Raw genomic sequence first — 22703 nt, forward strand, 5'->3', positions numbered from 1 at the left:
TTTCACTCTGCAGCGATGTGTGCGCTGATATGAAACTTCCTGGCAGATTAAAACTGCGTGCCGGACCGAGACTCGAACTCGGGACATTTGCCTCTCGCGGGCAAGTGCCCTACCAACTGAGCTACCCAAGCACGCCTCACGCCCCATCCTCAAAGCTTTACTTCTGCCAGTACCTCGTCTCCTACCTTCCAAAGTTAACAGAAGCTCTCCAGCGCACCTTGCTGAACTAGCACTCCTGAAAGAAAGGATATTGCGGAGACATGGCATTGCCACAGCCTAGGGAATGTTTCCAGAATGAGATTTTCACTCTGCAGCGGAGTGTGAGCTGATATGAAACTTCCTGGCAGATTAAAACTGCGTGCCGGACCGAGACTCGAACTCGGGACCTTTGCCTCTCGCGGGCAAGTGCTCTACCAACTGTGCCACCCAAGCACGACTCACGCCCCATCCTCACAGCTTTACTTTTGCCAGTACCTCGTCTCCTACCTTCCAAAGTTAACAGAAGCTCTCCTGCGAACCTTGCAGAACTAGCACTCCTGAAAGTAAGGATATTGCGCAGACATGGCATAGCTACAGCCTGGGGAATGTTTCCAGAATGAGATTTTCACTCTGCAGCGAAGTGTGCGCTGATATGAAACTTCCTGGCAGATTAAAACTGCGTGCCGGACCGACACTCGAACTCGGGACCTTTGCCTCTCACGGGCAGGTGCTCTACCAACTGTGCCACCCAAGCACGACTCACGCCCCATCCTCACAGTTTTACTTTTGCCAGTACCTCGTCTCCTACCTTCCAAAGTTAACAGAAGCTCTCCTGCGAAACTTGCAGAACTAGCACTCCTGAAAGAAAAGATATTGCGGAGACATGGCATAGCCACAGCCTGGGGAATGTTTCCAGAATGAGATTTTCACTCTGCAGCGAAGTGTGCGCTGATATGAAACTTCCTGGCAGGTTAAAACTGCGTGCCGGACCGAGACTCGAATTCGGGACCTTTGCCTTTCGCGGGGAGGTGCTCTACCAACTGTGCCACCCAAGCACGACTCACGCCCCATCCTCACAGTTTTACTTTTGCCAGTACCTCGTCTCCTACCTTCCAAAGTTAACAGAAGTTCTCCTGCGAACCTTGCAGAACTAGCACTCCTGAAAGAAAGGATATTGCGGAGACATGGCATAGCCACAGTCTGGGGAATGTTTCCAGAATGAGATTTTCACTCTGCAGCGAAGTGTGCGCTGATATGAAACTTCCTGGCAGATTAAAACTGCGTGCCGGACCGAGACTCGAACTCGGGGCCTTTGCCTCTCGCGGGCAGGTGCTCTACCAACTGTGCCACCCAAGCACGACTCACGCCCCATCCTCACAGTTTTACTTTTGCCAGTACCTCGTCTCCTACCTTCCAAAGTTAACAGAAGCTCTCCTGCGAAACTTGCAGAACTAGCACTCCTGAAAGAAAGGATATTGCGGAGACATGGCATAGCCACAGCCTGGGGAATGTTTCCAGAATGAGATTTTCACTCTGCAGCGATGTGTGCGCTGATATGAAACTTCCTGGCAGATTAAAACTGCGTGCCGGACCGAGACTCGAACTCGGGACCTTTGCCTCTCGCGGGCAGGTGCTCTACCAACTGTGCCACCCAAGCACGACTCACGCCCCATCCTCACAGTTTTACTTTTGCCAGTACCTCGTCTCCTACCTTCCAAAGTTAACAGAAGCTCTCCTGCGAAACTTGCAGAACTAGCACTCCTGAAAGAAAAGATATTGCGGGGACATGGCATAGCCACAGCCTGGGGAATGTTTCCAGAATGAGATTTTCACTCTGCAGCGAAGTGTGCGCTGATATGAAACTTCCTGGCAGGTTAAAACTGCGTGCCGGACCGAGACTCGAACTCGGGACCTTTGCCTTTCGCGGGCAGGTGCTCTACCAACTGTGCCACCCAAGCACGACTCACGCCCCATCCTCACACTTTTACTTTTGCCAGTACCTCGTCTCCTACCTTCCAAAGTTAACAGAAGTTCTCCTGCGAACCTTGCAGAACTAGCACTCCTGAAAGAAAGGATATTGCGGAGACATGGCATAGCCACAGCCTGGGGAATGTTTCCAGAATGAGATTTTCACTCTGCAGCGATGTGTGCGCTGATATGAAACTTCCTGGCAGATTAAAACTGCGTGCCGGACCGAGACTCGAACTCGGGACCTTTGCCTCTCGCGGGCAGGTGCTCTACCAACTGTGCCACCCAAGCACGACTCACGCCCCATCCTCACAGTTTTACTTTTGCCAGTACCTCGTCTCCTACCTTCCAAAGTTAACAGAAGCTCTCCTGCGAAACTTGCAGAACTAGCACTCCTGAAAGAAAAGATATTGCGGAGACATGGCATAGCCACAGCCTGGGGAATGTTTCCAGAATGAGATTTTCACTCTGCAGCGAAGTGTGCGCTGATATGAAACTTCCTGGCAGGTTAAAACTGCGTGCCGGACCGAGACTCGAACTCGGGATCTTTGCCTTTCGCGGGCAGGTGCTCTACCAACTGTGCCACCCAAGCACGACTCACGCCCCTTCCTCACAGTTTTACTTTTGCCAGTACCTCGTCTCCTACCTTCCAAAGTTAACAGAAGTTCTCCTGCGAACCTTGCAGAACTAGCACTCCTGAAAGAAAGGATATTGCGGAGACATGGCATAGCCACAGTCTGGGGAATGTTTCCAGAATGAGATTTTCACTCTGCAGCGAAGTGTGCGCTGATATGAAACTTCCTGGCAGGTTAAAACTGCGTGCCGGACCGAGACTCGAACTCGGGACCTTTGCCTTTCGCGGGCAGGTGCTCTACCAACTGTGCCACCCAAGCACGACTCACGCCCCATCCTCACAGTTTTACTTTTGCCAGTACCTCGTCTCCTACCTTCCAAAGTTAACAGAAGCTCTCCTGCGAAACTTGCAGAACTAGCACTCCTGAAAGAAATGATATTGCGGAGACATGGCATAGCCACAGCCTGGGGAATGTTTCCAGAATGAGATTTTCACTCTGCAGCGATGTGTGCGCTGATATGAAACTTCCTGGCAGATTAAAACTGCGTGCCGGACCGAGACTCGAACTCGGGACCTTTGCCTCTCGCGGGCAGGTGCTCTACCAACTGTGCCACCCAAGCACGACTCACGCCCCATCCTCACAGTTTTACTTTTGCCAGTACCTCGTCTCCTACCTTCCAAAGTTAACAGAAGCTCTCCTGCGAAACTTGCAGAACTAGCACTCCTGAAAGAAAGGATATTGCGGAGACATGGCATAGCCACAGTCTGGGGAATGTTTCCAGAATGAGATTTTCACTCTGCAGCGAAGTGTGCGCTGATATGAAACTTCCTGGCAGGTTAAAACTGCGTGCCGGACCGAGACTCGAACTCGGGACCTTTGCCTTTCGCGGGCAGGTGCTCTACCAACTGTGCCACCCAAGCACGACTCACGCCCCATCCTCACAGTTTTACTTTTGCCAGTACCTCGTCTCCTACCTTCCAAAGTTAACAGAAGTTCTCCTGCGAACCTTGCAGAACTAGCACTCCTGAAAGAAAGGATATTGCGGAGACATGGCATAGCCACAGTCTGGGGAATGTTTCCAGAATGAGATTTTCACTCTGCAGCGAAGTGTGCGCTGATATGAAACTTCCTGGCAGGTTAAAACTGCGTGCCGGACCGAGACTCGAACTCGGGACCTTTGCCTCTCGCGGGCAGGTGCTCTACCAACTGTGCCACCCAAGCACGACTCACGCCCCATCCTCACAGTTTTACTTTTGCCAGTACCTCGTCTCCTACCTTCCAAAGTTAACAGAAGCTCTCCTGCGAAACTTGCAGAACTAGCACTCCTGAAAGAAAAGATATTGCGGAGACATGGCATAGCCACAGCCTGGGGAATGTTTCCAGAATGAGATTTTCACTCTGCAGCGAAGTGTGCGCTGATATGAAACTTCCTGGCAGGTTAAAACTGCGTGCCGGACCGAGACTCGAACTCGGGACCTTTGCCTTTCGCGGGCAGGTGCTCTACCAACTGTGCCACCCAAGCACGACTCACGCCCCATCCTCACAGTTTTACTTTTGCCAGTACCTCGTCTCCTACCTTCCAAAGTTAACAGAAGCTCTCCTGCGAAACTTGCAGAACTAGCACTCCTGAAAGAAAGGATATTGCGGAGACATGGCATAGCCACAGCCTGGGGAATGTTTCCAGAATGAGATTTTCACTCTGCAGCGATGTGTGCGCTGATATGAAACTTCCTGGCAGATTAAAAATGCGTGCCGGACCGAGACTCGAACTCGGGACCTTTGCCTCTCGCGGGCAGGTGCTCTACCAACTGTGCCACCCAAGCACGACTCACGCCCCATCCTCACAGTTTTACTTTTGCCAGTACCTCGTCTCCTACCTTCCAAAGTTAACAGAAGCTCTCCTGCGAAACTTGCAGAACTAGCACTCCTGAAAGAAAAGATATTGCGGAGACATGGCATAGCCACAGCCTGGGGAATGTTTCCAGAATGAGATTTTCACTCTGCAGCGAAGTGTGCGCTGATATGAAACTTCCTGGCAGGTTAAAACTGCGTGCCGGACCGAGACTCGAACTCGGGACCTTTGCCTTTCGCGGGCAGTTGCTTTACCAACTGTGCCACCCAAGCACGACTCACGCCCCATCCTCACAGTTTTACTTTTGCCAGTACCTCGTCTCCTACCTTCCAAAGTTAACAGAAGCTCTCCTGCGAAACTTGCAGAACTAGCACTCCTGAAAGAAAGGATATTGCGGAGACATGGCATAGCCACAGCCTGGGGAATGTTTCCAGAATAAGATTTTCACTCTGCAGCGATGTGTGCGCTGATATGAAACTTCCTGGCAGATTAAAACTGCGTGCCGGACCGAGACTCGAACTCGGGACCTTTGCCTCTCGCGGGCAGGTGCTCTACCAACTGTGCCACCCAAGCACGACTCACGCCCCATCCTCAGAGTTTTACTTTTGCCAGTACCTCGTCTCCTACCTTCCAAAGTTAACAGAAGCTCTCCTGCGAAACTTGCAGAACTAGCACTCCTGAAAGAAAGGATATTGCGGAGACATGGCATAGCCACAGTCTGGGGAATGTTTCCAGAATGAGATTTTCACTCTGCAGCGAAGTGTGCGCTGATATGAAACTTCCTGGCAGGTTAAAACTGCGTGCCGGACCGAGACTCGAACTCGGGACCTTTGCCTTTCGCGGGCAGGTGCTCTACCAACTGTGCCACCCAAGCACGACTCACGCCCCATCCTCACAGTTTTACTTTTGCCAGTACCTCGTCTCCTACCTTCCAAAGTTAACAGAAGCTCTCCTGCGAAACTTGCAGAACTAGCACTCCTGAAAGAAAGGATATTGCGGAGACATGGCATAGCCACAGCCTGGGGAATGTTTCCAGAATGAGATTTTCACTCTGCAGCGATGTGTGCGCTGATATGAAACTTCCTGGCAGATTAAAACTGCGTGCCGGACCGAGACTCGAACTCGGGACCTTTGCCTCTCGCGGGCAGGTGCTCTACCAACTGTGCCACCCAAGCACGACTCACGCCCCATCCTCACAGTTTTACTTTTGCCAGTACCTCGTCTCCTACCTTCCAAAGTTAACAGAAGCTCTCCTGCGAAACTTGCAGAACTAGCACTCCTGAAAGAAAAGATATTGCGGAGACATGGCATAGCCACAGCCTGGGGAATGTTTCCAGAATGAGATTTTCACTCTGCAGCGAAGTGTGCGCTGATATGAAACTTCCTGGCAGATTAAAACTGCGTGCCGGACCGAGACTCGAACTCGGGACCTTTGCCTTTCGCGGGCAGGTCCTCTACCAACTGTGCCACCCAAGCACGACTCACGCCCCATCCTCACAGTTTTACTTTTGCCAGTACCTCGTCTCCTACCTTCCAAAGTTAACAGAAGCTCTCCTGCGAAACTTGCAGAACTTGCACTCCTGAAAGAAAGGATATTGCGGAGACATGGCATAGCCACAGCCTGGGGAATGTTTCCAGAAAGAGATTTCAACTCTGCAGCGATGTGTGCGCTGATATGAAACTTCCTGGCAGATTAAAACTGCGTGCCGGACCGAGACTCGAACTCGGGACATTTCCTTTCGCGGGCAGGTGCTCTACCAACTGTGCCACCCAAGCACGACTCACGCCCCATCCTCACAGTTTTACTTTTGCCAGTACCTCGTCTCCTACCTTCCAAAGTTAACAGAAGCTCTCCTGCGAAACTTGCAGAACTTGCACTCCTGAAAGAAAGGATATTGCGGAGACATGGCATAGCCACAGCCTGGGGAATGTTTCCAGAATGAGATTTTCACTCTGCAGCGATGTGTGCGCTGATATGAAACTTACTGGCAGATTAAAACTGCGTGCCGGACCGAGACTCGAACTCAGGACCTTTGCCTCTCGCGGGCAGGTGCTCTACCAACTGTGCCACCCAAGCACGACTCACGCCCCATCCTCACAGTTTTACTTTTGCCAGTACCTCGTCTCCTACCTTCCAAAGTTAACAGAAGCTCTCCTGCGAAACTTGCAGAACTAGCTCTCCTGAAAGAAAGGATATTGCGGAGACATGGCATAGCCACAGCCTGGGGAATGTTTCCAGAAGGAGATTTCAACTCTGCAGCGAAGTGTGCGCTGATATGAAACTTCCTGGCAGATTAAAACTGCGTGCCGGACCGAGACTCGAACTCGGGACCTTTGCCTCTCGCGGCCAGGTGCTCTACCAACCGTGCCACCCAAGCACGACTCACGCCCCATCCTCACAGTTTTACTTTTGCCAGTACCTCGTCTCCTACCTTCCAAAGTTAACAGAAGCTCTCCTGCGAAACTTGCAGAACTAGCACTCCTGAAAGAAAGGATATTGCGGAGACATGGCATAGCCACAGCCTGGGGAATGATTCCAGAATGAGATTTACACTCTGCAGCGATGTGTGCGCTGATATGAAACTTCCTGGCAGATTAAAACTGCGTGCCGGACCGAGAATAGAAATCGGGACCTTTGCCTCTCGCGGGCAGGTGCTCTACCAACTGTGCCACCCAACCACGACTCACGCCCCATCCTCACAGTTTTACTTTTGCCAGTACCTCGTCTCCTACCTTCCAAAGTTAACAGAAGCTCTCCTGCGAAACTTGCAGAACTAGCTCTCCTGAAAGAAAGGATATTGCGGAGACATGGCATAGCCACAGCCTGGGGAATGTTTCCAGAAGGAGATTTCAACTCTGCAGCGAAGTGTGCGCTGATATGAAACTTCCTGGCAGATTAAAACTGCGTGCCGGACCGAGACTCGAACTCGGGACCTTTGCCTCTCGCGGCCAGGTGCTCTACCAACCGTGCCACCCAAGCACGACTCACGCCCCATCCTCAGAGTTTTACTTTTGCCAGTACCTCGTCTCCTACCTTCCAAAGTTAACAGAAGCTCTCCTGCGAAACTTGCAGAACTAGCACTCCTGAAAGAAAGGATATTGCGGAGACATGGCATAGCCACAGCCTGGGGAATGTTTCCAGAATGAGATTTTCACTCTGCAGCGATGTGTGCGCTGATATGAAACTTACTGGCAGATTAAAACTGCGTGCCGGACCGAGACTCGAACTCAGGACCTTTGCCTCTCGCGGGCAGGTGCTCTACCAACTGTGCCACCCAAGCACGACTCACGCCCCATCCTCACAGTTTTACTTTTGCCAGTACCTCGTCTCCTACCTTCCAAAGTTAACAGAAGCTCTCCTGCGAAACTTGCAGAACTAGCACTCCTGAAAGAAAGGATATTGCGGAGACATGGCATAGCCACAGCCTGGGGAATGTTTCCGGAATGAGATTTACACTCTGCAGCGATGTGTGCGCTGATATGAAACATCCTGGCAGATTAAAACTGCGTGCCGGGCCGAGACTAGAACTCGGGACCTTTTCCTCTCGTGGGCAGGTGCTCTACCAACTGTGCCAGCCAAGCACGACTCACGCCCCATCCTCACAGTTTTACTTTTGCCAGTACCTCGTCTCCTACCTTCCAAAGTTAACAGAAGCTCTCCTGCGAAACTTGCAGAACTAGCACTCCTGAAAGAAAGGATATTGCGGAGACATGGCATAGCCACAGCCTGGGGAATGTTTCCAGAATGAGATTTTCACTCTGCAGCGAAGTGTGCGCTGATATGAAACTTCCTGGCAGATTAAAACTGCGTGCCGGACCGAGACTCGAACTCGGGACCTTTGCCTTTCGCGGGCAGGTGCTCTACCAACTGTGCCACCCAAGCACGACTCACGCCCCATCCTCACGGTTTTACTTTTGCCAGTACCTCGTCTCCTACCTTCCAAAGTTAACAGAAGCTCTCCTGCGAAACTTGCAGAACTAGCACTCCTGAAAGAAAGGATATTGCGGAGACATGGCATAGCCACAGCCTGGGGAATGTTTCCAGAATGAGATTTTCACTCTGCAGCAATGTGTGCGCTGATATGAAACTTCCTGCCAGATTAAAACTGCGTGCCGGACTGAGACTCAAACTCGGGACCTTTGCCTCTCGCGGGCAGGTAGTCTACCAACTGTGCCACCCAAGCACGACTCACGCCCCATTCTCACAGTTTTACTTTTGCCAGTACCTCGTCTCCTACCTTCCAAAGTTAACAGAAGCTCTCCTGCGAAACTTGCAGAACTAGCACTCCTGAAAGAAAGGATATTGCGGAGACATGGCATAGCCACAGCCTGGGGAATGTTTCCAGAAAGAGATTTTCACTCTGCAGCGAAGTGTGCGCTGATATGAAACTTCCTGGCAGATTAAAACTGCGTGCCGGACCGAGACTCGAACTCGGGACCTTTGCCTCTCGCTGGCAGGTGCTCTACCAACTGTGCCACCCAAGCACGACTCACGCCCCATCCTCACAGTTTTACTTTTGCCAGTACCTCGTCTCCTACCTTCCAAAGTTAACAGAAGCTCTCCTGCGATATTTGCAGAACTAGCACTCCTGAAAGAAAGGATATTACGGAGACATGGCATAGCGACAGCCTGGGGAATGATTCCAGAATGGGATTTTCACTCTGCAGCGATGTGTGCGCTGATATGAAACTTCCTGGCAGATTAAAACTGCGTGCCGGACCGAGACTAGAACTCGGGACGTTTGCCACTAGCGGGCAAGTGCTCTACCAACTGAGCCACCCATGCACGACTCACGCCCCATCCTCACAGCTTTACTTCTGCCAGTACCTCGTCTCCTACCTTCCAAAGATAACAGAAGCTCTCCTGCGAAACTTGCAGATCTAGCACTCCTGAAAGAAAGGATATTGCGGAGACATGGCATAGCCACAGCCTGAGGAATGTTTCCAGAATGAGATTTTCACTCTGCAGCGGAGTGTGCGCTGATATGAAATTTCCTGGCAAATTAAATCTGCGTGCCGGACCGAGACTCGAACTCGGGACCTTTGCCTCTCGCGGGCAAGTGCTCTACCAACTGAGCCACCCAAGCACGACTCACGCCCCATCCTCACAGCTTTACTTCTGCCAGTACCTCGTCTCCTACCTTCCAAAGTTAACAGAAGCTCTCCTGCGAAACTTGCAGATCTAGCACTCCTGAAAAAAAGGATATTGCGGAGACATGGCATAGCCACAGCCTGGGGAATGTTTCCAGAATGAGATTTTCACTCTGCAGCGAAATGTGCGCTGATATGAATCTTCCTGGCAGATTAAATCTGCGTGCCGGACCGAGACTCGAACTCGGGACCTTTGCGTCTCGCGGGCAAGTGCTCTACCAACTGAGCCACCCAAGCACGACTCACGCCCCATCCTCACAGCTTTACTTCTGCCAGTACCTCGTCTCCTACCTTCCAAAGTTAACAGAAGGTCTCCTGCGAACCTTGCAGAACTAGCTCTCCTGAAGGAAAGGATATTGTGGAGACATGGCATAGCCACAGCCTGGGGAATGTTTCCAGAATGAGATTTTCACTGTGCAGCGAAATGTGCGCTGATATGAAACTTCCTGGCAGATTAAAACTTCGTGCCGGACCGAGACACGAACTCGGGACCTTTGCCTCTCGCGGGCAAGTACTCTACCAACTGAGCCACCCAAGCACGACTCACGCCCCGTCCTCACAGCTTTACTTCTTCCAGTACCGCGTCTCTGACCTTCCAAAGTTAACAGAAGCTCTCCTGCGAAGTTTGCAGAACTAGCACTCCTGAAAGAAAGGGTATTGCGGAGACATGGCATAGCCACAGCCTGGGGAATGTTTCCAGAATGAGATTTTCACTCTGCAGCGGAGTATCCGCTGATATGAAACTTCCTAGCAGATTAAAATTGCGTGCCGAACCGAGACTCGAACTCGGGACCTTTGCCTCTCGGGGGCAAGTGCTCTACCAACCGAGCCACCCAAGCACAACTCACGCCCCATCCTCACAGCTTTACTTCTGCCAGTACCTCGTCTCCTACCTTCCAAAGTTAACAGAAGCTCTCCTGCGAACCTTGCAGAACTAGCACCCCTGAAACAAAGGATATGGCATAGCCACAGGCTGGGGAATTTTTCCAGAATGAGATTTTCACTCTGCAGCGGAGTGTGCGCTGATATGAAACTTCCTGGCAGATTAAAACTGCGTGCCAGACCTAGTCTCGAACTCGGGATATTTGCCTCACGCGGGCAAGAGCTCTAAAACCTGAGCCACCCAAGCACAACTCACGCCCCATGCTCACAGCTTTATTTCTGCCAGTACCTCGTCTCCTATCTTTCAAAGTTAACAGAAGCTCTCCTGCGAAGCTTGCAGAACTAGCACTCCTGAAAGAAAGGATATTGCGGAGACATGGCATAGCTACAGCCTGGGGAATGTTTCCAGAATGAGATTTTCACTCTGCAGCGGAGTGTGCGCTGATATGAAACTTCCTTTCAGATTAAAACTGCGTGCCGGACCGAGACTCGAACTCGGGACATTTGCCTCTCGCGGACAAGTGCTCTACCAACCGAGCCACCCAAGCACATCTCACGCTCCATCCTCACAGCTTTACTTCTGCCAGTACCTCGTCTCCTACCTTCCAAAGTTAACAGAAGTTCTCCTGCGAATCTTGCAGAACTAGCACTCCTGAAAGAAAGGATATTGCGGAGACATGGCTTAGCCACAGCCTGGGGAATGTTTCCAGAATGAGATTTTCACTCTGCAGCGAAAAGTGCGCTGATGTGAAACTTTCTGGCAGATTAAAACTTCGTGCCGGACCGAGACACGAACTCGGGACCTTTGCCTCTCGCGGGCAAATGCTCTACCAACTGAGCCACCCAAGCACGACTCACGCCCCATCCTCACAGCTTTACTTCTTCCAGTACCGCGTCTCCTACCTTCCAAAGTTAACAGAAGCTCTCCTGCGAAGTTTGCAGAACTAGGACTCCTGAAAGAAAGGGTATTGCGGAGACATGGCATAGCCACAGCCTGGGTAATGTTTCCAGAATGAGATTTTCACTCTGCAGCGGAGTATCCGCTGATATGAAACTTCCTAGCAGATTAAAACTGCGTGCCGAACCGAGACTCGAACTGGGGACCTTTGCCTCTCGGGGGCAAGTGCTCTAACAACCGAGCCACCCAAGCACAACTCACGCCCCATCCTCACAGCTTTACTTCTGCCAGTACCTCGTCTCCTACCTTCCAAAGTTAACAGAAGCTCTCCTGCGAACCTTGCAGAACTAGCACTCCTGAAACAAAGGATATGGCATAGCCACAGGCTGGGGAATTTTTCCAGAATGAGATTTTCACTCTGCAGCGGAGTGTGCGCTGATATGAAACTTCCTGGCAGATTAAAACTACGTGCCAGACCGAGTCACGAACTCGGGATATTTGCCTCACGCGGGCAAGAGCTCTAAAAACCGAGCCACCCAAGCACAACTCACGCCCCATGCTCACAGCTTTATTTCTGCCAGTACCTCGTCTCCTATCTTTCAAAGTTAACAGAAGCTCTCCTGCGAAGCTTGCAGAACTAGCACTCCTGAAAGAAAGGATACTGCGGAGACATGGCATAGCTACAGCCTGGGGATTGTTTGAAGAATGAGATTTTCACTCTGCAGCGGAGTGTGCGCTGATATGAAACTTCCTGGCAGATTAAAACTGCGTGCCGGACCGAGACTCGAACTCGGGACATTTACCTCTTGCGGGCCAAGTGCTCTACCAACCGAGCCACCCAAGCACAACTCACGCTCCATCCTCACAGCTTTACTTCTGCCAGTACCTCGTCTCCTACCTTCCAAAGTTAACAGAAGTTCTCCTGCGAATCTTGCAGAACTAGCACTCCTGAAAGAAAGGATATTTCGGAGACATGGCATAGCCACAGCCTAGGGAATGTTTCCAGAATGAGATTTTCACTCTGCAGCCGAGTGTGCGCTGATATGAAACTTCCAGGCAGATTGAAACTGCGTGCCGGACCGAGACTCGAACTCGGGTCCTTCGCCTCTCGCGGGCAAGTGCTCTACCAACTGAGCCACCCAAGCACGATTCACGCCCCATCCTCAAAGCTTTACTTCTGCCAGTACCTCGTCTCGTACCTTCCAAAGTTAACAGAAGCTCTCCTGCGAGCCTTGCAGAACTAGCACTCCTGAAAGAAAGGATATTGCGGAGACATGGCATAGTCACAGCCTAGGGAATGTTTCCAGAATGAGATTTTCACTCTGCAGCGGAGTGTGCGCTGATATGAAACTTCCTGGCAGATTAAAACTGCGTGCCGGACCAAGACTCGAACTCGGGAACTTTGCCTTTCGCGGGCAAGTGCTCTACCAACTGTGCCACCCAAGAACGACTCACGCCCCATCCTCACAGCTTTACTTTTGCCAGTACCTCGTCTCCAACCTTCCAAAGTTAACAGAAGCTCTCCTGCGAACCTTGCAGAACTAGCACTCCTGAAAGAAAGGATATTGCGGAGACATGGCATAGCCACAGCCTGGGGAATGTTGCCAGAATGAGATTTTCACTCTGAAGCGAAGTGTGCGCTGATATGAAACTTCCTGGCAGATAAAAACTGCGTGCCGTCCGAGATTCGAACTCGGGACATTTGCCTCTCACGGGCAATTGCTCTACTAACTGAGCCACCCAAGCACGACTCACGCCCCATCCTCACAGCTTTATTTCTGCCAGTACCTCGTCTCCTTCCTTCCAAAGTTAACAGAAGCTCTCCTCCGAAACTTGCAGAACTAGCACTCCTGAAAGAAAGGATATTGCGGAGACATGGCACGGCCACAGCCTGGGGAATGTTTCCAGAATGAGATTTTCACTCTGCAGCGGAGTGTGCGCTGATATGAAACTTCCTGGCAGATTAACACTGCGTGCCGGACCGAGACTAGAACTCGGGACCTTTGCCTCCCGCGGGCAAGTGCTGTACCAACCGAGCCATCCAAGCACAACTCACGCCCCATGCTCACAGCTTTATTTCTGCCAGTACCGCGTCTGCTACATTCCTAAGTTAACAGAAGCTCTCCTGCGAACCTTGCAGAACTAGCACTCCTGAAAGAAAGGATATTGCCTAGACATGGCATAGCCACAGCCTGGGGAATGTTTCCAGAATGAGATTTTCACTCTGCAGCGGAGTGAGCGCTGATATGAAACTTCCTGGCAGATTAAAACTGCGTGCCGGACCGAGACTCGAACTCGGGACAATTGCATCTCGCGGGCAAGTGCTCTACCAACTGAGCCACCCAAGCACGACTCACGCTCCATCCTCACAGCTTTACTTCTACCAGTACCTTGTCTCCTACCTTCCAAAGTTAACAGAAGCTCTCCTCCGAACCTAGCAGAACTAGCACTCCTGAAAGAAAGGATATTGTGGAGACATGGCATAGCTACAGCCTGGGGAATGTTTCCGGAATGAGATTTTCACTCTGCAGCGGAGTCTGCGCTGATATGAAACTTCCTGGCAGATTAAAACTGCGTGCCGGACCGAGACTCGAACTCGGGACATTTGCCTCTTGCGGGCAAGTGCTCTACCAACCGAGCCACCCAAGCACAACTCACGCCCCATGCTCACAGCTTTATTTCTGCCAGTACTTCGTCTGCTACATTCCTAAGTTAACAGAAGCTCTCCTGCGAACCTTGCAGAACAAGCACTCCTGAAAGAAAGGATATTGCGGAGACGTGGCATAGCTACAGCCTGGGGAAAGTTTCCAGAATGAGATTTTCACTCTGCTGCGGAGTGTGCGCTGATATGAAACTTCCTGGCAGATTAAAACTGCGTGCCGGACCGAGACTCGAACTCGGGACATTTGCCTCCAGGGGGCAAGTGCTCACCAACTGAGCCACCCAAGCACGACTCACGCTCCATCCTCACAGCTTTACTTCTGCCAGTACCTCGTCTCCTACCTTCCAAAGTTAACAGAAGCTCTCCTGCGAAACTTGCAGAACTAGCACTCCTGAAAGAAAGGATGTTGCGGAGACATGGCATAGCTACAGCCTGGGGAATGTTTCCAGATTGAGATTTTAACTCTGCAGCGGTGTGTGCGCTGATATGAAACTTCCTGGCAGATTAAAACTGCGTGTCGGACCGAGACTCGAACTCGGGACCTTTGCCTCTCGGGGGCAAATGCTCTACCAACTGAGCCACCCAAGCACAACTCACGCCCCATGCTTACAGCTTTATATCTGCCAGTACCTCGTCTCCTACCTTCCAAAGTTAACAGAAGCTCTCCTGCGAACCTTGCAGAACTAGCACTCCTGAAAGAAAGGATATTGCGGAGACATGGCATAGCTACAGCATGGGGAATGTTTCCAGAATGAGATTTTCACTCTGCAGCGGAGTGTGCGCTGATATGAAACTTCCTGGCAGATTAAAACTGCGTGCCGGACCGAGACTCGAACTCGGGACATTTGCCTCTTGCGGGCAAGTGCTCTACCAACCGAGCCACCCAAGCACAAGTCACGCTCCATCCTCACAGCTTTATTTCTGCCAGTACCTCGTCTCCTACCTTCCAAAGTTAACAGAAACTCTCCTGCGAACCTTGCAGAACTAGCACTCCTGAAAGAAAGGATATTGCGGAGACATGGCATAGCTACAGCCTGGGGAATGTTTCCAGAATGAGATTTTCACTCAGCAGCGGAGTGTGCGCTGATACGAAACTTCCTGGCAGATTAAAACTGCGTGCCGGACCGAGACTCGAACTCGGGACATTTGCCTCATGCAGGCAAGTGCTCTACCAACCGAGCCACCCAAGCACAACTCACGCCCCATGCTCACAGCTTTATTTCTGCCAGTACCTCGTCTCCTACCTTCCAAAGCTAACAGAAGCTCTACTGCGAACCTTGCAGAACTAGCACTCCTCAAAGAAAGGGTTTTGCGGAGACATGGCATAGCTACAGCCTGGGGAATGTTTCCAGAATGAGATTTTCACTCTGCAGCGGAGTGTGCGCTGATATGAAACTGCCTGGCAGATTAAAACTGCGTGCCGGACCGAGACTCGAACTCGGGACCTTTGCCTCTCGGGGGCAAGTGCTCTACCAACTGAGCCACCCAAGCACGACTCACGCTCCATCCTCACAGCTTTACTTCTGCCAGCACCTCGTCTCCTACTTTCCAATGTTAATAGAAGCTCTCCTGCGAATCTTGCAGAACTAGCACTCCTGAATGAAAGGATTTTGCGGAGACATGGCATAGCTACAGCCTGGGGAATGTTTCCAGAATGAGATTTTCACTCTGCAGCGGAGTGTGCGCTGATATGAAACTTCCTGGCGGATTAAAACTGCGTGCCGGACCGAGACTCGAACCCGGGACATTTGCCTCTTGCGGGCAAGTGCTCTACCAACCGATCCACCCAAGCACAACTCACGCCCCATGCTCACAGCTTTATTTCAGCCAGTACCTCCTCTCCTACCTTCCAAAGTTAACAGAAGCTCCCTGCGAACCTTGCAGAACTAGCACTCCTGAAAGAAAGGATATTGCGGAGACATGGCATAGCTACAGCCTGGGGAACGTTTACAGAATGAGATTTTCACTCTGCAGCGGAGTGTGCGCTGATATGAAACTTCCTGGCAGATTAAAACTGCGTGCCGGACCGAGACTCGAACTCGGGACATTTGCCTCTTGCGGGCAAGTGCTCTACCAACCGAGCCACCCAAGCACAACTCACGCCCCATGCTCACAGCTTTACTTCTGCCAGTACCTCGTCTCCTACCTTTTAATGTTAACAGAAGCTCTCCTGCGAACCCTGCAGAACTAGCACTCCTGAAAGAAAGGATAGTGCGGAGACATGGCATAGCTACAGCCTGGGGAATGTTTCCAGAATGAGATTTTCACTCTGCAGCGGAGTGTGCGCTGATATGAAACTTCCTGGCAGATTAAAACTGCGTGCCGGACCGAGACTCGAACTCGGGACATTTGCCTCTTGCGGGCAAGTGCTCTACCAACCGAGCCACCCAAGCACAACTCACGCCCCATGCTCACAGCTTTATTTCTGCCAGTACCTCGTCTCCTACCTTCCAAAGTTAACAGAAGCTCTCCTGCGAAGCTTGCAGAACCAGCACTCCTGAAAGAAAGGATATTGCGGAGACATGGCATAGCTACAGCCTGGGGAATGTTTCCAGAATGAGATTTTCACTCTGCAGCGGAGTGTGCGCGGATATGAAACTTCCTGGCAGATTAAAACTGCGTGCCGGACCGAGACTCGAACTCGGGTCCTTTGCCTCTCGTGGGCAAGTGCTCTACCAACTGAGCCACCCAAGCACGACTCACGCTCCATCCTCACAGCTTTACTTCTGCCAGCACCTCGTCTCCTACTTTCCAATGTTAATAGAAGCTCTCCTGCGAATCTTGCAGAACTAGCACTCCTGAATGAAAGGATTTTGCGGAGACATGGCATAGCTACAGCCTGGGGAATGTTTCCAGAATGAGATTTTCACTCTGCAGCGGAGTGTGCGCTGATATGAAACTTCCTGGCGGATTAAAACTGCGTGCCGGACCGAGACTCGAACTCGGGACATTTGCCTCTTGCGGGCAAGTGCTCTACCAACCGAGCCACCCAAGCACAACACACGCCCCGTGCTCACAGCTTCATTTCTGCCAGTACTGCGTCTCCTACTGTGCAAAGTTAACAGAAGCTCTCCTGCGAACCTATCAGAACTAGCACTCCTGACAGAAAGGATATTGCGGAGACATGGCATAGCTACAGCCTGGGGAATGTTTCCAGAATGAGATTTTCACTCTGCAGCGGAGTGTGCGCTGATATGAAACTTCCTGGCAGATTAAAACTGCGTGCCGGACCGAGACTCGAACTCGGGACATTTGCCTCTCGCGGGCAAGTGCTCTACCAACTGAGCCACCCAAGCACAACTCACGCCCCATGCTCACAGCTTTATTTCTGCCAGTACCTCGTCTCCTACCTTCCAAAGTTAACAGAAGCTCTCCTGCGAACCTTGCAGAACTAGCACTCCTGAAAGAAAGGATATTGCGGAGACATGGCATAGCTACAGCCTAGGGAATGTTTCCAGAATGAGATTTTCACTCTGCAGCGGAGTGTGCACTGATATGAATTTTCCTGGCAGATTAAAACTGCGTGCCGGACCGAGACTCGAACTCGGGACCTTTGCCTCTCGGGGGCAAGTGCTCTACCAACCGAGCCACCCAAGCACAACTCACGCCCCATGCTCACAGCTTTACTTCTGCCAGTACCTCGTCTCCTACCTTCCAAAGTTAACAGAAGCTCTCCTGCGAACCTTGCAGAACTAGCACTCCTGAAAGAAAGGATAGTGCGGAGACATGGCATAGCTACAGCCTGGGGAATGTTTCCAGAATGAGATTTTCACTCTGCAGCGGAGTGTGCGCTGATATGAAACTTCCTGGCAGATTAAAACTGCGTGCCGGACCGAGACTCGAATTCGGGACATTTGCCTCTTGCGGGCAAGTGCTCTACCAACCGATCCACCCAAGCACAACTCACGCCCCATGCTCACAGCTTTATTTCTGCCAGTACCTCCTCTCCTACCTTCCAAAGTTAACAGAAGCTCCCTGCGAACCTTGCAGAACTAGCACTCCTGAAAGAAAGGATATTGCGGAGACATGGCATAGCTACAGCCTGGGGAACGTTTCCAGAATGAGATTTTCACTCTGCAGCGGAGTGTGCGCTGATATGAAACTTCCTGGCAGATTAAAACTGCGTGCCGGACCGAGACTCGAACTCGGGACATTTGCCTCTTGCGGGCAAGTGCTCTACCAACCGAGCCACCCAAGCACAACTCACGCCCCATGCTCACAGCTTTATTTCTGCCAGTACCTCGTCTCCTACCTTCCAAAGTTAACAGAAGCTCTACTGCGAACCTTGCAGAAGTAGCACTCCTGAAAGAAAGGATATTGCGGAGACATGGCATAGCTACAGCCTGGGGATTGTTTCCAGAATGAGATTTTCACTCTGCAGCGGAGTGTGCGCTGATATGAAACTTCCTGGCAGATTAAAACTGCGTGCCGGACCGAGACTCGAACTCGGGACCTTTGCCTCTCGGGGGCAAGTGCTCTACCAACTGAGCCACCCAAGCACGACTCACGCTCCATCCTCACAGCTTTACTTCTGCCAGCACCTCGTCTCCTACCTTCCAAAGTTAACAGAAGCTCTCCTGCGAACCTTGCAGAACTAGCACTCCTGAAAGAAAGGATATTGCGCAGACATGGCATAGCTACAGCCTGGGGAATGTTTCCAGAATGAGATTTTCACTCTGCAGCGGAGTGTGCGCTGATATGAAACTTCCTGGCAGATTAAAACTGCGTGCCGGACCGAGACTCGAACTCGGGACCTTTGCCTCTCGGGGGCAAGTGCTCTACCAACTGAGCCACCCAAGCACAACTCACGACCCCTTCTCACAGCTTTACTTCTGCCAGTACCTCGTCTCCTACCTTTTAATGTTAACAGAAGCTCTCCTGCGAACCTTGCAGAACTAGCACTCCTGAAAGAAAGGATAGTGCGGAGACATGGCATAGCTACAGCCTGGGGAATGTTTCCAGAATGAGATTTTCACTCTGCAGCGGAGTGTGCGCTGATATGAAACTTCCTGGCTGATTAAAACTGCGTGCCGGACCGAGACTCGAACTCGGGACATTTGCCTCTTGCGGGCAAGTGCTCTACCAACCGAGCCACCCAAGCACAACTCACGCCCCATGCTCACAGCTTTATTTCTGCCAGTACCACGTCTCCTACTTTCCAAAGTTAACAGAAGCTCTCCTGCGAAGCTTGCTGAACCAGCACTCCTGAAAGAAAGGATATTGCGGAGACATGGCATAGCTACAGCCTGGGGAATGTTTCCAGAATGAGATTTTCACTCTGCAGCGGAGTGTGCGCGGATATGAAACTTCCTGGCAGATTAAAACTGCGTGCCGGACCGAGACTCGAACTCGGGACCTTTGCCTCTCGCGGGCAAGTGCTCTACCAACTGAGCCACCCAAGAACGACTCACGCTCCATCCTCACAGCTTTACTTCTGCCAGTACCTCGTCTCCTACCTTCCAAAGTTAACAGAAGCTCTCCTGCGAACCTGGCAGAACTAGCACTCCTGAAAGAAAGGATATTGCGGAGACATAGCATAGCTACAGCCTGGGGAACATTTCCAGAATGAAATTTTCACTCTGCAGCGGAGTGTGCGCTGATATGAAACTTCCTGGCAGATTAAAACTGCGTGCCGGACCGATACTCGAAATCGGGAACTTTGCCTCTCGGGGGCAAGTGCTCTACCAACTGAGCCACGCAAGCACAACTCACGCCCCATGCTCACAGCTTTATTTCTGCCAGAATCTCGTCTCCTACCTTCCAAAGTTAACAGAAGCTCTCCTGCGAACCTTGCAGAACTAGCACTCCTGAATGAAAGGATACTGCGGAGACATGACATAGCTACAGCCTGGGGAATGTTTCCAGAATGAGATTTTCACTCTGCAGTGGAGTGTGCGCTGATATGAAACTTCCTGGCAGATTAAAACTGCGTGCCGGACCGAGACTCGAACTCGGGACCTTTGCCTCTCGGGGGCAAGTGCTCTACCAACTGAGCCACGCAAGCACAACTCACGCCCCATGCTCACAGCTTTATTTCTGCCAGTACCTCGTCTCCTACCCTCCAAAGTTAACAGAAGCTCTCCTGCAAACCCTGCAGAACTAGCACTCCTGAAAGAAAGGATATTGCGGAGACATGACATAGCTACAGTCTGGGGAATGTTTCCAGAATGAGATTTTTACTCTGCAGCGGAGTGTGCGCTGATATGAAACCTCCTGGCAGATTAAAACTGCGTGCCGGACCGAGAATCGAACTCGGGACATTTGCCTCTCGCGGGCAAGTGCTGTACCAACTGAGCCACCCAAGCACGACTCACGCTCCATCTTCACAGCTTTACTTCTGCCAGTACCTCGTCTCCTACCTTCCAAAGTTAACAGAAGCTCTCCTGCGAACCTTGCAGAATTAGCACTCCTGAAAGGAAGGATATTGCGGAGACATGACATAGCTACAGTCTGGGAAATGTTTCCAGAATGAGATTTTCACTCTGCAGCGGAGTGTGCGCTGATATGAAACTTCCTGGCAGATTAAAACTGCGTGCCGGACCGAGACTCGAACACGGGACATTTGCCTCTTGCAGGCAAGTGCTCTACCAACTGAGCCACCCAAGCACAACTCACGCTCCATCCTAACAGCTTTATTTCTGCCAGTACCTCGTCTCCTACCTTCCAAAGTTAACAGAAGCTCTCCTGCGAACCTTGCAGAACTAGCACTCCTGAAAGAAAGGATATTGCGGAGACATGGCATAGCTACAGCCTGGGGAATGTTTCCAGAATGAGATTTTCACTCGGCAGCGGAGTGAGCGCTGAATTTAAACTTCCTGGCAGATTAAAACTGCGTGCCAGACCGAGTCTTGAACTCGGGACATTTGCCTCTCGCGGGCAAGTGCTCTACCAACTGAGCCACCCAAGCACGACTCACGCTCCATCCCCACAGCTTTACTTCTGCCAGTACCTCGTCTCCTACCTTACAAGGTTAACAGAAGCTCTCCTGCGATCCTTGCAGAACTAGCACTCCTGAAAGAAAGGATATTGCGGAGACATGACATAGCTACAGTCTGGGGAATGTTTCCAGAATGAGATTTTCACTCTGCAGCGGAGTGTGCGCTGATATGAAACTTCCTGACAGATTAAAACTGCGTGCCGGACCGAGACTCGAACTCGGGACATTTGCCTCTCGCGGGCAAATGCTCTACCAACTGAGCCACCCAAGAACGACTCACGCTCCATCCTCACAGCTTTACTTCTGCCAGTACCTCGTCTCCTACCTTACAAAGTTAACAGAAGCTCTCCTGCGATCCTTGCAGAACTAGCACTCCTGAAAGAAAGGATATTGCGGAGACATGGCATAGCTACAGCCTGGGGAATGTTTCCAGAATGAGATTGTCACTCTGCAGCGGAGTGTGCGCTGGTATGAAACTTCCTGGCAGATTAAAACTGCGTGCCGGACCGAGACTCGAACTCGGGACATTTGCCTCTTGCAGGCAAGTGCTCTACCAACTGAGCCTCCCAAGCACAACTCACGCTCCATCCTCCCAGCTTTATTTCTGCCAGTACCTCGTCTCCTACCTTCCAAAGTTAACAGAAGCTCTCCTGCGAACCTTGCAGAACAAGCACTCCTGAAAGAAAGGATATTGCGGAGACATGGCATAGCTACAGCCTGGGGAATGTTTCCAGAATGAGATTTTCACACTGCAGCGGAGTGAGCGCTGATTTTAAACTTCCTGGCAGATTAAAACTGCGTGCCGGACCGAGTCTCGAACTCGGGACATTTGCCTCTCGCGGGCAAGTGCTCTACCAACTGAGCCACCCAAGCACGACTCACGCTCCATCCTCACAGCTTTACTTCTGCCAGTACCTCGTCTCCTACCTTACAAAGTTAACAGAAGCTCTCCTGCGATCCTTGCAGAACTAGCACTCCTGAAAGAAAGGATGTTGCGGAGACATGGCATAGCTACAGCCTGGGGAATGTTTCCAGAATGAGATTTTCACTCTGCAGCGGAGTGTGCGCTGGTATGAAACTTCCTGGCAGATTAAAACTGCGTGCCGGACCGAGACTCGAACTCGGGACATTTGCCTCTCGCAGGCAAGTGCTCTACCAACTGAGCCACCCAAGCACGACTCACGCTCCATCCTCACAGCTTTACTTCTGCCAGTACCTCGTCTCATACCTTACAAAGTTAACAGAAGCTCTCCTGCGATCCTTGCAGAACTAGCACTCCTGAAAGAAAGGATATTGCGGAGACATGACATAGCTACAGTCTGGGGAATGTTTCCAGAATGAGATTTTCACTCTGCAGCGGAGTGTGCGCTGATATGAAACTTCCTGGCAGATTAAAACTGCGTGCCGGACCGAGACTCGAACTCGGGACATTTGCCTCTCGCGGGCAAATGTTCTACCAACTGAGCCACCCAAGCACGACTCACGCTCCATCCTCACAGCTTTACTTCTGCCAGTACCTCGTCTCCTACCTTACAAAGTTAACAGAAGCTCTCCTGCGATCCTTGCAGAACTAGCACTCCTGAAAGAAAGGATATTGCGGAGACATGACATAGCTACAGCCTGGGGAATGTTTCCAGAATGAGATTTTCACTCTGCAGCGGAGTGTGCGCTGATATGAAACTTCCTGGCAGATTAAAACTGCGTGCCGGACCGAGACTCGAACTCGGGACATTTGCCTCTCGCGGGCAAATGCTCTACCAACTGAGCCACCCAAGCACGACTCACGCTCCATCCTCACA

At 51.4% G+C, this 22703-nt stretch overlaps 1 long non-coding RNA gene and 4 other non-coding genes across 5 annotated transcripts in view; 1 reads left to right on the top strand and 4 right to left on the bottom strand.

Annotated features, from left to right (window-relative positions):
* LOC126426715 (uncharacterized) overlaps positions 1 to 22703 on the top strand; it is a 409789-nt gene that overhangs the window by 17478 nt on the left and 369608 nt on the right. The window lies entirely within an intron of this gene.
* On the bottom strand, positions 14479 to 14555 carry Trnas-cga (transfer RNA serine (anticodon CGA)). The gene has a single exon. It is a non-coding gene; the product is annotated as a tRNA-Ser (tRNA).
* Positions 15382 to 15458, bottom strand: Trnas-cga (transfer RNA serine (anticodon CGA)). The gene has a single exon. It is a non-coding gene; the product is annotated as a tRNA-Ser (tRNA).
* Trnas-cga (transfer RNA serine (anticodon CGA)) lies at positions 18390 to 18466 on the bottom strand. The gene has a single exon. It is a non-coding gene; the product is annotated as a tRNA-Ser (tRNA).
* Positions 18691 to 18767, bottom strand: Trnas-cga (transfer RNA serine (anticodon CGA)). The gene has a single exon. It is a non-coding gene; the product is annotated as a tRNA-Ser (tRNA).

Source organism: Schistocerca serialis, chromosome 11 (assembly GCF_023864345.2).
Source record: "Schistocerca serialis cubense isolate TAMUIC-IGC-003099 chromosome 11, iqSchSeri2.2, whole genome shotgun sequence".
NCBI classification, from domain to species: Eukaryota; Metazoa; Arthropoda; class Insecta; order Orthoptera; family Acrididae; genus Schistocerca; species Schistocerca serialis.